The 12,057-nt window shown below is 45.1% G+C and overlaps 1 long non-coding RNA gene across 1 annotated transcript; it reads left to right on the plus strand.

Moving 5' to 3' along the window:
• Window positions 1-1,547: 1,547 nt before the first annotated feature.
• Window positions 1,548-5,831, plus strand: LOC103675888. Its single transcript, XR_571939.2, has 3 exons — window positions 1,548-1,709; window positions 1,829-2,219; window positions 5,165-5,831. It is a non-coding gene; the product is annotated as an uncharacterized LOC103675888 (long non-coding RNA).
• The last annotated feature ends 6,226 nt before the right edge of the window (window positions 5,832-12,057 follow it).

The raw sequence follows: 12,057 nt of genomic DNA on the forward strand, positions 1-12,057 counted from the left end.
AAAAAAGGAAAGGATGGATTTTAGACGTAGAGTATTGCATAGTCGGAAGGGTAAGAAGAGGGAAATCATGTTTGAGAATGGCCTCAATTTTCCCAAAAAGTAATAAAAAGAGAATTTGTCTCCCTTTGGGCAGCCAACCAACCATCACCAGTAGTCGTGGTCTTTGAGGATGGAAGGATGGCCGGGACCAGAATAATGACTCACCACAGAGCATCCTAATCTTGGAGGGAGGGGCCGTGGAGCCCTTGATTTGACTGGCTCCTCACAGGGAGCAGATGATTCAAATGCAACTGTTTTTCTGTGGTTTGCTTGAGCTCAAAATAAGAAAAATCCTTCAAGTGGATTTTGCTTCTCCAAAGACATTAGAAGGTACCACAGTCTCCTGACATTCCAGCTACAGGGCCCTGAGGGTTGTGTGGGTCCTTGGTCCCCGGCCTAGCTTCTGGTCAAGTCATCACAAATCTTCGAGAATTTAACATGGCTGTTCTCTTACCAGATCCTCTCTGATAATAAACGGCAGGGATCCTTTGTGGCCAGGAGTCAGGTTCGGTGGTAAGACCTGTTTAATTTCTTCCAGGAAAAAAAGGCAAAATAAAATCAAACAATCTCTGATCACTGGCAATAGGAAAAACCAGCCCTCTGCAGAGAAATATTTACTCTTCTATAATTGCAGGGGATCCAATGAATTCACGGACTCAGATCTTCCTCGTCATTACACTGGGTCACCTCACATGGTTTTTAGAATGAGCCAAGGAAATAGATAAACAATTGAATGAGTGAATGAATGAGTATTATGATTATAATTATGATAATTAATCACTGTAGGCATGATAATGCCCAGCTCTTATTCTGGGTCAAGCTGGCAAATGCTGTATCCCCAAAAGATCCCTAATTTGGAATCTGGTAAAAGTCAGAAGGCTTCATTAAAAATGACTGATCATATTAGCTCAGAATACGAATCTTCTCATGTCGCCGTGATACAAAAAGGGCCTCTAACCATACAAGGTCTGTAGGTTCATGGTAAAACTAGGAGCCCAACAACTAGAGAGAAAGCAGACTTCTGCCGGGAAATTGGGCTACTTGGACATAGCGTCCTACAAACGGCTCTCAGCTGGCCTCTGTCCACCTTGGTTCTTTAAGCATAGCAGCTCAGGTTCCCATGTCCCCTAGACGGGCAGTGTGTGTTGTGCCAGGAACTCTCTCTGATTAAACGGCACATTTTACTCCCTTGTACGTAAATGGCTTGGGTTTGGGTGGAGCCCTAGGTACGGAGCATGCCCAGCCGTTCCCACTTTACAAACCCTCTCCCCCCCCCCCCCCGCCCCAGATGCCTCTTCACCTCTAGGCCTCATCCCTCTGGGGCTGGGGGGCACGGCCGCTGCCTGCAGTCCCTCCCCTTCCCGGCGAGGCTGCTGTCCACGCCAGGCCCTGGAGTGCTGTGGTTACTGTGGAAACAGTAAGACGCGGTCTGGCAACTGCGGGTTAGCCTACGCGCCTACTCACCATGACTCGCGTTATTTCTGTGGGAAATGCTTTCTGAGGTTTAAGTCAACAATTTATAACTTGCAATCTAATATTTATATTAGCTTTACAGTGCCTCTTCGTGGAACAGTGTGTAAAGGAAGGTTCGTAAGCATCAAGATGAACCGGTGGCACAGCTGAGCTTCGGGCTACAGAGCTTGAACCGTGGTTCGTCAGGGCACCTCCAGGTAAAAGGCTGAGTTACCTCGCTCTTCCTGTCGGAAGTCAGAGGCTCAGACGAGAGAATGTGAAATGTTTTTGAAGTTACAGGGGGTTACATGCATTCAATATGTTCATCTTTTTGCAGTCACACCAGCAAAGACTCCAGAGCTGCACTTCCTTGGTTCAAATCCTGGCTCTGAACCACGCATCCTGTTTGGACCACGTGCACTTGCTCAGGAGAGATAAGTGCTCTGTGCCTTCCTTCCCCGTGGGGGATGATAGTAGAGTCACTGGAGGCAACGCTGTTCGCGACGGTGGGAGTGTGGGGAGTGCCGGGCACCTCCTAGGCGTCCTGCAGGTGTCAGCCTGCGTCTTTCCCAGAGGTGGCAGCATCCTGGAGAGGCGGCGCGGGTCCGTGGGAAGACAGTGGCCTGGAAAGACAGTGGGCTGGGAGTCTGACGGTGCTGAGTGGAGTGAAGAGTTCTGTCCCTGCAGCCACGTGCAGCTGCCTTATTGGTCATTCAAGAGGACGCTTGGTAACTATTTTAGATACTTATGTATTTCGATGTAGGCATCTCTAGCTTAAACTGTGAAGTAGATTAATGTTTTTCTTTTTTTTTTTTAATGATTTTTTTATTATATTATGTTAGTCACCATACAGTACATCCCCGGTTTCCGATGTAAGTCTTGATGATTCATTAGTTGTGTATAACACCCAGTGCACCATGCAATACGTGCCCTCCTTACTACCCATCACCGGTCTATCCCATTCCCCCACCCCCCTCCCCTCTAAAGTCCTCAGTTTGTTTCTCATAGTCCATAGTCTCTCATGTTTCATTCCCCCTTCTGATTACCCCCCTTTCTTTATCCCTTTCTTCTCCTACTGATCATCCTAGTTCTTATGTTCCATAGATGAGAGAAATCATATGATAGTTGTCTTTCTCTGCTTGACTTATTTCACTTAGCATTATCTCCTCCAGTGCCGTCCATATTGTAGCAAATGTTGAGAACTCGTTCTTTCTGATAGCTGAGTAATATTCCATTGTATATATGGACCACAACTTCTTAATCCAGTCATCTGTTGAAGGGCATCTCGGCTCCTTCCACGATTTAGCTATTGTGGACATTGCTGCTATGAACATTGGGGTGCATATGGCCCTTCTCTTCACTACGTCTGTATCTTTGGGGTAAATACCCAGTAGTGCAATGGCTGGATCATAGGGTAGCTCAATTTTTAACTTTTTAAGGGACCTCCACACTGTTTTCCAGAGTGGCTGTACCAACTTGCATTCCCACCAACAATGTAGGAGGGATCCCCTTTCTCCACATCCTCTCCAACAATTGTTGTTTCTTGCCTTGTCTATTTTTGCCATTCTAACTGGCATAAGGTGGTATCTCAGTGTGGTTTTGATTTGAATTTCCTTGATGGCTAATGATTTTGAACATTTTTTCATGTGTCTGTTAGCCATTTGTATGTCTTCATTGGAAAAAAGTTTGTTCATATCTTCTGCCCATTTTTTGATTTGTTTATTTGTTTCTCGTGTATTGAGTTTGAGAAGTTCTTTGTAGATCTTGGATACCAGTCCTTTATCTGTAGTGTCATTTGCAAATATATTCTCCCATTCCGTGGGCTGCCTCTTAGTTTTTCTGACGGATTAATGTTTTTCTTCATAACTTGCTATTCTTTTAAAAATCCGCATGGCTACGGGTGTGGACGAAAAGCCTGGGATTTCTGAGCAGAGACACCCCTAGGTGTGCCTTCTTAGAGACGGCTGTCAGCTCCCAGTTAACTGCAGACTGAACGCATGCCTTTCTCTTTACTCCCCCCCCCCCAAACCACTAAGATAGCCACAGAGGAATACAATAGGAGGAAGTGAATGGTAGAGGAAATGCAAAAAATTTCAACACATTTTTGGAAGGTATAAAGTGGCTGGACAAAGGGCAACTAAGTTAGTTTTCGTTTTCCCCATTCTGCTAAGTGTCTACACCCAGGGAGGCCCACAAACAGAAACTGAATCCACCACGAATCCTCAAAAGGCTGATGATCTGGAAGCACCAGACATCTCTGAATCCGGGGGTCAGGAGGGGTCTCAAAACAAGAGGGTCGCTCATCAGTCCTCATAAGAAGGAGCTAGACCCAGATCTTGTTCCTGGCCCCGCATGGCCTGGCGCTCTTGCTCCTTATCCAGCGGATGATAGATTCGCTATTACCCGAAGAAGGTGAACCAGAGATGTTCTGATCCAAGGATCGGGAAACACAGCAGAGGGCGAGAACACAAAGCCTTACTGGAAAAGGTTAAGGCTCCCAGAAGTCATATCTGACAGACCACTTCCCCACCCCCCACCCCCCACCCCCGACGGTGCACGCCACACCGCTTTCTCGGCAGGGTCACTGCCCTGCGGACTCTAAGGCCCCATCGTTCCATCGACTACAGCGCGAGTGGTGCTCCCTGGAGCGTACGGCGAGGGGGCCCTGAGGGGGCTGGTTGACTTCTGCCCACCCTCTTCTCATTTCGGGCCTTGCAACCGTGTGTCTAGCAGAAGAGGCCCAAAAGCATTCATGTCAACTGTGAACCAACTTACATCTCACTGGACAGAAATGAGTCACATGATGACACCTACCAAGGAGGGTGGCTGGGAAACTCCAGTGAGGCACCTTGCTGTCCTGGGTACAGACATTCTGGTAGTAAGAAAGGAGAAAAGATGTACTAGGCCGCAATTAGCAACATGAACTGCAGAAATACACATTTTCTCTAGAATTTAAAGACATGACTTCATAAATTTAAAGGGCCCACTGAGCACCTAGAGCACACACGCACACACGCACACGCACACGCAACAAGCTGCAATGCTGTAAAATGAAGACAACAGAGGTTTAAAAAAAAAATCCTTAAAGTTTTCAGAGAGAGCAAGCAGGTAACGCATGAGCACCAGAATAAGAAGCAATGGTCTCAGGAGCAGCCCTAGAAGTGGGCCCTTTAAACGATTTGGTCAAGGGGCGTCTGGGTGGCTCAGTTGTTAAGCCTCCGACTCTTGGTTTCTGCTCAGGTCATGATCTCGGGGTTGTGAGACGGAGCCCTCCATCACACTTGGGATTCTCTCTCCCTCTCCTTCTGCCCCTCCTGCCCCCATCCGCGTGCTCTCTCTCTCTCCAAAATAAATAAACAAAATCAATCAATCAATCAATCTTTTAAAAAAAAAACAGCTTGGTCAAAATGTTTGTTGCTATTTACCATCAGCCCTGAGGGCTGTTGTTCTGCCGCGGATCACGTGAAACCCAGAGGGCACTGCAAGAGAGACACCGGCTTCTCTTGCAAGTCAGGGTTTATTTGAAGCAGGTAAGCAGTTATTCCCACAGACAACAGTGACGTGCACAGCTGTCATTTACACATCACCCTGTGAGGCATAAGTTTTTGTTTATATCAGATCACTGTTCTCCTAAGTTAATTTTGCTCTTTTTTTATTTCAAATTTTCTTGCAGACGTGATACATGAGGCAATCCTGTGTTGGCTCCATTGGCGGTGGCAGAACTTTGCAAAGGGTTAACGCTAGTGGTTTGATATGGTGTCATGAGATGTTTCAAAAAGAAAAGCAGTTCAGCCCAATAACGGCGCTTGTGTGTTGTTGTTTCATACAATTCATGGAATCAACGTAAAGTTTTGAGAGGTTTATTCTGTTAAAGGTGAAATATCTGAAATTACTGCTGGTTCTATTGTAAATTCAGTTTAAAAGGTCATCATTAAAAATCAAATGATTTGGTTTTGCAGGGAAAATGTAAGTACAAGCTTTGAGGAGCACTGCCCAAGGGGAAAAAGAATACACTTACTCTTAAGAAACCAAACGGTCTTGGCAATGATTTCTTGGGTATGACACCAAAAGCACAGGCAACAAAAGCTAGAATAGACAAGTAGGATGACAGTAAACTAAAGAGCTTCTGTGTAGCAATGGAAATAATTCATAGAGTAAAAAGGCAACCTGCAGGATGCGATGAAGTATTTGCAAACCATGTGTGAAGGGTTAATATCTAAAATTATAAGGAATACCTGCGCCATACTAGGTCATCAAAAAGCATAAAATGCTAAAGAAAATTACACCTACTTCTCAATTAAAAAAATTAAAAGAAAATATATAAGAACTCCTACAACTCAATGGCAAAAAAAATACAACCCAATTAAAAAGGGGCAAAGGGGGGAGACTGGGTGGCTCAGGTGGGTAAGTGTCCAACTCTTGGTTTCGGCTCAGGTCATGATTTCGTGGTGGTGGGATGGAGCCTCACGTCGGGCTCTGAGCCTAGCGTGGAGTCTGCTTCAGGTTCTCTCTCACTCTTCCTCCTGCTCACTCTTTCTCTCTCGCAAATAAATAAAATCTTTAATAAAATAAAATAAAATAAAATAAAAATAGGCAAAGGACTTGAATAGATGTTTCTCTATAGAACACATGTAAAAGGCTAACAGGTATATGAAAACATGCTCCACATCACTAATCATCAGAGAAATGCAAATCAAAACCACAAGGAGCTGCCGCCTCATACCTGTTCGAATGGCCATCGTCAAACAAACAAAATAACCAGAGTTAGCAAGGAGGGAGAGGAACTGGAAGCCTTGTGCCCTTTGGTGGAAATGTCAACTGGTGTGGCCACTATGGACATAGTGTGGAGGTTCCTAAAAAAATTAAAAATTGAACCACCATATGGTCCAGCAATCCTATTTCTGGGTATTTATCCTAAAGAACTGAAAACAGGATCTCAAAGAGATAACTGGCATCCCCATGTTCACTGAAGCATTATTCATGATGGCCACAAAGTGGAAAGTCAAATGCCCATCAACAGAGGAATGGGTAAACAAAATGTGGTCTACACTGCAATGGAGTACTACTCAGCTGTACAAAAGGAAGGAACTCCTGCTGTCTGTGGCAGCGTGGGGGAACTTCGAGGTCATTGTGCTAAGTGGAAGAAGGCAGTCACAGAAGGACAAGCACCGCGTGATTCCACTTAGGTAAGGTATCAAAAGTCATCAGACTCACAGAAGCACTGAGTACAATGGTGGTTACTAGGGGCTGGGGTGGAATGGGGGGGTGAGTCGTTATGCATTGGATATGCAGTCTCAGCCACGCAACGTGAGGTTCTAGCCACCTGCTATATAACAATGTTGCGCACTTACATTTGTTAAGAAAATAGACTTCATGTTATGAGTTTTGGGCTTTTTTCTAAAACCACTATAAAAAAAAAAGAAGTCAAACGGAGCAGAAATATATTCGAAATTGGCCAAGAAGACGCATAATTTGTAATGGCATCTAATCAAGCTGTGATGGTCTTCAATTCCACAGAGGTAGTTGGCATAATTTACAAATATGTATGCACAGAACTACAATGTTACACACACACACACACACACACACAATTTTTGTGACAAAGCTGATGATGAATAAAAAAATGCTTCCTCCTGGGACTTCCTCATTGTCCCCTGATGGAATCTCCAAATGTACCTGTGGGAGCCCCTTGGGGCCTGGTCCCTTTTCTCTTCATCTGCCGTCACTCCCCTAGGTAATATTAATCAGTTCCCACAGTTTAAATACCATGTATATGCTGATCGATTGCAAATTTCTATCTCTAGCCCTGAAATGATCCATTTGAATTCCTAACTTGAATATCTAACAGATTTCTTAAATGCAACCTGTCCAAAATGGGACTTGACTTCTCCTGACCAAAACCCATCATCTGTCCCCAGTCTTTTTCCATCTCAGTGACAAGCACCTTCACCCATGTTGTTTCCCTTTCCCTCCAACTACCACACGTCATCCACTAGCACGTCCTGTCAGCTCCTCTCCAAAATGTATCCTGAATCTGTCCCTTTCTTCCCATACCCACTACTACCCGCATGTTCCAGCTATGATCATCTCCTTTCTGGATCTCAACAGGCCCTTCCTGATCTGCCTCCCCCCTTCCCGCTCTTGCCCCTTCTACAAACCATTCTCCTCGCAGAAGCTAGGAGATCATCTGAAAACACGAAGCTGGGCTTGAGACTCCTCTGTGTTTAATAATTCTCCAATGAGAGAATACATTTTGCGCTGTACTGTGGTCTGCTAAGGCCTGCATGACTGAGCTCCTGTTTGTCTCTCTATCCTCACCTTCTGGCTCTCTCCCTCTCACGTGCTACGCTCATCCATGCTGACTTGTGGCCAATTCTTAGAACATATTAAGATCTTTCTTACCCTAGAGACTTTGCACTAAATTGTTCCTTTTGTCTGGGATATTCTTCCCTCAGATCTACATGTGGCTGGCTCCCACCTCCTCAGAGAGGGTCTAACCAGTCTATCCAATGCCACTCTCTTCCATATTACTGCATTATATTTTTCTTAATTGTGCATATCACCATTGAAAAGCATTGTTTCATTAAGTAAGTTTACTTTTTTGGGGTCTGTATTCCCCACTAGAATAGAAGAGCCACAAGAGTAAGGTGACCAGATTTAGCAAATAAAAATACAGAGCACCCAGTTCCATGCAAATTTTAGATAAACAATCAATAATTTTTAGTATAGGTATGTCCCATGCAATATTTGGGAGATACTTATACTAAAAAAATTATTGTCATTGCTTATCTGAAATTCAAATTTTAACTGGACATCCTGTATGTTATCTGCTTCTCTGTCCAAGAGCAGGAACCTTGACTGCCTTATCATCCAGCACCGATAGTGATGTCTGACCTATGGCAAGCACCCCACAAAATATTCATAAAATGAGGCAGCGACTGAATGAGTGAAAGTAAAGGTGTCGGTTTGTATGATGCTCAACCTAAAAACTAGTTTTAGTTATTGCGATAGTTAATTTTATGTGTCAACTTGACTGGGCTGAGATGGCCAGAGAGCTGGCAAAACATTCTTCCTGGGTGTGTCTGTGAGGGTGTTTCTGGAAGAGATCAGCATTGGAATTGGTGAACTGAATAAAATAGATTGCCCTCCCCAACATGGCGCGTGGGCGTCATCCAGTCAATCCACTGAGGGCCCCAACGGAACAAAAACGTGGAGGAAGAGCAAACTTGCTCTCTCTGCTTGATCTGGGACATCCATCTTCTCCTGCCTTCAGACATTGGTTCTCTTGGTTTTGGGCTTTGGAGACTCAGATTAGTACTTACACCATCAGCCCCCAGATTGTCAGGCCTTTGGGTTCTGACCGAATTATACCACAGCTTTCTTGACTCTCCAGCTTGCAGATGGCAGGTCTTGGGATGTCTCGGTCTCCATATCTGCTGAGCCAATTTCTAAAATAAATCCCCTATTAGGTATATCTGTATATAGTCAATTGGTTCTATTTTTCTGGAAAACCCTGACTAATACAGTTATCTATTCCGTAACCCGGTGGTCCTCAGACTTGAACTTGAATCAGAATCACCTGGGAGCTTGTTAAAACAGATCGCCGAGGCCTGGCTGCCGAGATCCTGGTGCAATATTTTGGGGGCAGGGCCTGAGAATGTGCATTTCTAACCCAATCCCAGATGAGGCTGCTCCTTGTGGTCCAGGCCCATGCTTTGAGAGCCACTGGTTTAGCTCAAAGCTGACATCTCTGACTTGCTTATTCAAAACACAACCTTTACTTAAATTCAAATTTGAGGATACAGAAAAGAATATTGGAGTATGTGGTTCTAGTCCATCTGGAAACAAAAAATGGACTGATTCTCATGCTGTGAAGCAGGATTACCTTTGGCACCGTGCTTTATACAGCTCAAAGTTTCTTTTTTTGTTTTTGTTTTTTGGTTTTTTTTTTAAAGAAAAACCCCAAGACTGAGGAAGCAATCTCTAGTCCTACGAGAATGTATTTTAGGATGAGACACGGACCTTCAGCAAAATCATACAACTATCCGAGCGTCTCAGTCAGGGCAGAAAGCAGAAGAGTCACGTGACAGTGTCTTCAAAGTTGGCCAAACAGAAGTCTCAGGAGGCCCCATTTATATATTCCAAGTTAATTAAATGTATTTCATCAGTTGTGTCAGAGCTAGTCTTCTCTCCAGGATCGGTAGCCCTGACAACAGACAAAGAGGACGAAGGCACAGCTCTACCAGGGGCAACCTGCATGCTGTCTCGCACAATTTACGGATGTTCAGGGACTCCTTGGACCCTTCATTTCCATGAAATGACTCCTCATCCCTCTTCCCGAACTTAAACCGTTTACCTTGGAGACAGCTTTTTTCCCATCTTCTCATTTTCTCTCAGTCCCGTGTGGCCGTAATAGCACCTTGTAAGACATTTTAATGTGCTTGCTCTTCTGTAATTTTACGTTATGAGTTAAGAGACTGAATCTGAGGAGACCCACGTTGCAGACCTGGAAATACCCATGGCCCCACTTCTGGGATTCTAGCAACGATGCCAGCTGCCCCTCGGCCTTCTGATCTCCCACTTTCCCAGGTTTTCAACCTACAAGCCATTTCCCACCGCCACTCCCATTCTCTTGCCGATTCTACTATGCACACCCTTGACACTCCTTTCTTCTCTTCACTCCCACCCCCACGGCGCTGTTCAGGCCCTCGCACTCTTCTCTGTGCTCCCTGCTTCACTCTCTGCCAGTCCATCCTGACTACAGGTTTTCATTCATTGCTTCAAGATCAATTACTGAGTACTCCCTCCATGTCGGATTGTGCTAAACATAATGAGTGGGGAACAAGATGATGTCTCTCCCTTCTTTGCAAAGCAGTTTATCTGGTCATCTCACCCTTCAGGACCAGCCACTGTTAGCAGTTAGTTGGACAGTTAGGTAGTCAGGGCCGGGGTCCCCAACAAGAAAATATGGAGTCAGGACAGCTGAGATCAGACAGCTCTAACATCCCATTCTGCAGCTTAGACAGGACTGCACTAACAATTTGCTTTGCAGCCTTTGCAGAAATGACTTCTGCAAAACGTCTTAAAATAAGATGATTAACCATAAAGCATTTGTCAATATCACAGGCAAGGGGCAGTAAAGACCTAAGCCCCCAGATGTGAGCAAAAAAAGACCATCTGCTCAGAGACATTAACCTAATGGTTAGACAGATACATGACCAAAGCCCTGATTGGCATGGCTCAGCACACCCTGATTGCTTAAGAAAGTTCTGCAAAAGAGCTCATAAAAACCTGTAAACTGGGGGCGCCCGGGTGGCTCAGTCAGTTTAAGCATCTGCCTTCGGCTCAGGTCACGATCCCAGGGTCCTGGGATCGAGTTCCGCATCGGGCTCCCTGCTCAGCAGGGAGTCTGCATCTCCCTCTCCCTCTACCCCTCCCCCTCAAATAAATAAATGAAATCTTAAAAAAAAACCAAAACCTTAAACTTAGAAACTCCAGGGGCAACGTTCTTGGGTCCCCATCCCTCTCAGGAGTTTTATGCTGTTGCTCAATAAACTTTGCTTTGCTGCCCACCACTCTCCATCTGGTCTACCTCTTCATTCTTCTAAGCAGCATGACCAAGAACCATGGGCACCAAGGGGACAAAAGTCCTGTACGGCCATGACTGGGACATGCCCTGAACTTCTTGAGCATTTGAATCTTGCCTAAACTTCCTCCTCTTGGGAAATTCTTTGCCTCTCCCTTTGTTGAAGTTCTTTCCGATGTTATACACCTTCCCTTCGCTCTGGTCTGCTGCACATCGCTGTTCCCTTTAACGTAACACACACATCACAGTCATTCATACTGATATTAATGGGGCCCGTGCTGGGTCTGTTTCTTGGCTTCACACGCCACTTATCATCTGGTAGTTAGTTCCCCCAAGAAATAGTACCTCTAGGATTTGCGTGGTTGTAGAAGAGGCAAAACTTTACCTCTACCCATCCTTTAGCTTTTTAGCTGGGACTCCTTAACAAAGAGATTAACAAAAGGAAAACGGTTTCCTGATGTGCGAAGCACACGTGTCATACAGCAGAGACCAAAAGGAAAAGTAACTCAGAATCACCGCTTAGAATCCCAGCTCATGTAGCATCTTCCACGAAGAACAGTAACACATTTATGGAGCTGCGATGGGACAAAGGGGTGGGGGCTGGGTAGTAAACCGTGGAGCAGTAACTAGGAAAACAAGGGTGAGTTTAACCAGGTTTGTTTGTACAGATTCTCAGCCCCAGGTACCTCTGTACCTCCCTCCTGGCACAGAGACGGCCCCTTTCACACAGGAGTGTTATCTCCTGCTTTCAGGAAGAAAAGGAGGGTCGGGGTGCTCTTTGCACCTGCTATTTCTCAATTGCCTTTAATTCAAAATAATCAACATGCCAGAGTGGCGTATTTTGGGGTGACATGCTCTGAACATCTTCATAGTTAAAGGATGAAAATGGGTACAGTGGTACTGCCATCCAGGCCAAGGTAGCATACAGGTCACAAGCACATATGTGTCTGGAGAGAAAAAGCATGATGGGTGTATCTTTG

This window comes from Ursus maritimus, unplaced genomic scaffold, assembly GCF_017311325.1.
Source record: "Ursus maritimus isolate PB19 unplaced genomic scaffold, ASM1731132v1 scaffold_18, whole genome shotgun sequence".
NCBI lineage: Eukaryota > Metazoa > Chordata > Mammalia > Carnivora > Ursidae > Ursus > Ursus maritimus.